The following is a 3506-nucleotide window of genomic DNA, read 5'->3' on the forward strand; positions in this document are numbered from 1 at the left end:
ACTGGGGACGTGGTATTTCTAGGTGTTTCCTATGCAAGCAGAAGGGAGCTGCCTGGTTGTGGCCTAGTTCCCCAGTTCACTGAAGTATCAAAGCCTGCAATTCCATTGGTAAGGACAAGCCCACCAATGGGCAAACAGGTAGGGCTGGGCCAAGCATTGTGGGAGGAGCTTGAGGACATACAGAATTCTGTCAAGAAAGGAGGTAGTAACTAACAACTAGAATGAAGGTTGGGAAGACAAACGTGACTCTCTGTTACCTTAGACCCATGGGGATCTGAAAGCCGTCAGTCAATTCCTGTATTCTTCACAGTCCCTAAAAGATGCCCCCCAATCTTCATGGTGTTCAAGTACACACACAATCAAGGTCACACCCCAAACTGGGCTGGGCACAGCTGGTGAGAATTCCAGGGCTTATACTTTGACTCCAGCCTCCTGTCAACCTGACTCCAGGAACAGGGACAGCATGGGAGCTATAGAGCCCCTGCCCACCAGGGTGACAAACCACCAAGGCAGCCTACTTAAAGGTGACTCACTCATGATGACTTTATCTGGGGATGAGAAGACAATGTGGAAGAAAGGGGAGAGAGAAAACCCTAAGGAGCCTCAGGCACTGCCTGAAGCTTTGGAACTCTAGGGGAAGAAGCTAGGGAGTTAGGGGCTGCAGGTTGGGCCGGACAGAAAGAAAACAATCCTTCAAATGCTGTGTTCTTGACCACCAATGCCCAGTCAGCCCCTGAATAAACTGTCATGGGTGAAAGGTGGGCCTAATGAGCCCCACACTCCTCTACCCAAGAACAGATGGTACTGAGCTGATGGGGAGGTCAGCCAGCTCCTCACATTGGTCCTAGGACCCACGTTTCACTGGACTAGGTATAACACACAAAAACACGACCAACTAAAACAGACAATGTCTCCACGACAAACTGGCTGAATGCCACGTTCGCATGGACAGGTGTCTTTTGGGGGTGCCAGGAGTGCAAGGCCACTGTGGGGGCAGGAGCCTTTTGTCCTTGGAGGAAGAAGGGTCCCAAAGGATTTGCCCTCTCCTCCAACCCCCCTTCCCTTCCTGGGTAGAAGTCAGAAGTGAAGCCCAAAGGGTTGACAGCAGAGTGGGACTGGTTGTGGGACTTGCTTTTGCAGCGTAAGGAAATGGATACAAAAATGCTAGAAACGCCAACTATGACTCTATGAACAGAATGGGGCAAACTCCCTTGCTTCTAACCATTCTGGAAGAGACAGACACTGTTTTTTTTCTTAAGCTACTGATCGGAACTGTCAACTATGGTTCCTGATCACTAAGGACTGGCAAGGAAGTGCTAGATGGTTTCTAGGATGTTTCACTCCTTCATGGTTACACAGCAGTAAGGAAGCCAGGGAACAATATCTGAAATACACGAGACAACACGCACTTGACAGTTCATGGCAGCAGCTCACATGGGACGTGCTTGTGGGTGTTTCTGGAAGCATAAGACTGCTGTCTCATTTGCTACTTTGATAAGGTACTTCTCAGTTGGACAGATTTAGATATGAGACATCTCTGTAAACACAGAAAAGGATATACCAATATGATGAAGATATGCAGCTAGATAAGGACTTCCTGAACAGAGAGGTTGAAAGGATGGGATCCCACAGCAAACCCAAGCTTCTAAGCCCCTATACCATAATGTGGTACAGACGTGAAAATGTGAGTTACACTGGTCCTACTCAGTCTCCAGCAAGCAAAAGCCAAATACTTTCCATTAGAAAAGAACTCGTGGTTAATGCAGGAGCCTGGGTGGGCAGAGAAGGGGGGGCCCTAGGCACTGATCCCAGCTCAGGTCTGGGGGCATCTGCATTTGTTCTACCTGCTAGCCTGGGAGATTGCACTGTGCTAGTCAGGCCTGACAGAGGCCAAAGTCAGGGCTGGGCCTCCTTGATGACTGTGAAAGACCACAGCAGGAGGCGGGGGGCTCTGTTCTGCCCACAGCTCCTAAATCCAAATCTGGCCTGATTTTTCCCACCCAATTCTCTCAAGTGGAAGTTTGAGGAGGCTCAGTGCCTGGGCTCTGACGTAGGACAGTGAGACCTTGCTATTCTCTTGCCCTTCAGAGAGGCTGAGGTGCTAGGGTCAGGTGGACTTGGCAGAGCCCCGGGGCTTCCTCAGGGTTCAAAACGGGGTGAAGCTGGGCTGGGGTTGGTGGCGGGAAGGCCAAGTTCAGGGTGAGTTCTGGGGACATGAGCTAACCAGAATCTGTTCAGGGTACAGTTGGGCACTGTGGCTGCTTGGAACAGAAGGGATGAATGGGGAGGAAGAAGGAGGGGAAGAAATTAAAGAATGAAATGACAGAAGGTAGAAATGGAAGAAGAGAAAGCAATCAGGAAGTCCTTATAAAATTGCAGCAAACACTTAGAGTTTCGGAGCTTCGTGGGAACCCTATGTGCTGAGCCCACTTTAAAACAAGCGCAGGTATCTACAGATCCAGGCATTTCTAAACACCATCACATCTGGTGGCTTGAGGGACAAAGTGTCACCAATTCAAGCCAGTTTGCTCTCAGAGCACGTTTGTTTTGAAGTGGGAACATGAAGACTCAATAGTGCAAATAGTTCTAAACTGTCCCTAAGGAGTAGAATTGGAAAGTTTTGGAAGAACATTCTCCCCTCCTTCCCCTTGGCCTCTGCCCCAGTGAGCCTCTAACTGCCAGTCACAGACTGCTCTGAGTGACTAGGAGTCCCTCCTGCCCCGCTGCGCTCTGCCCGTCTGGAGCTGGGCCGGCCTGCCTGCACCTCATCCTGCTGCCTCATGGTCTCTTTCTAGTGCCATCCACTGGAGGCCAGCCCTGGGCCATCTTCTCCTCTGGCTCAGGCCAGTCTACACCTAGCAGTTCAAAGGACGACTCCCTGTGAGCCATGCCAGAACTGGAGTGAACAGGTGCTACTTCCCTGTCCTGTGAAATGTCCTTGTCGGTTTTGGATTGGGGCTGGAGTGGGGCCAGATTTGTGCCACCACAGTGGGATCACACAGGCTGTAGCCACTGGCCGTATCTGTCTTATTCTCTAAAGAATCCAACTGTCTCTCCTGCCTCACACTTCCTTGTCCCAACATGGGTGGGAGTGGGGGAGGTAGGGAAGCTGGGGGCAGGGTGTGGGGAGAGGAGAGCTGAAACTGGGGCACCAATGGCACCGAAAATGGGAGTGTCCTCTCAAGTGCCCTTGTCCTTAACGACCACATGAGGGGAGATCTAGGTGGGAGGGGAGGTGCAGGCATACCCTAAGAAGCCTGGTCAACAGCTTGTCTGGTCAGTAGTATCTGCAGCAAGCCTTGTTGAAGGAGCCTAGTTTAGAAAAGTGCAAAGCTACTTCTGGCCCTGGTTAGGTCTTCAACCTGACTGTGCTTGTCGGTAAGAAAAACATCCCCAATGCTCCAACTACTCCCACCCTGAAGCCACGAAACTCTAAGTTTACTGAAAGAAAAAAAAATATTTTTTATTTCAGTTAATCGGGAAGCTTTGTCAGAGCCCTACCCATA

The sequence above is a fragment of the Furipterus horrens genome, unplaced genomic scaffold, assembly GCF_987537825.1.
Source record: "Furipterus horrens unplaced genomic scaffold, mFurHor1.1.pri manual_scaffold_17, whole genome shotgun sequence".
NCBI lineage: Eukaryota > Metazoa > Chordata > Mammalia > Chiroptera > Furipteridae > Furipterus > Furipterus horrens.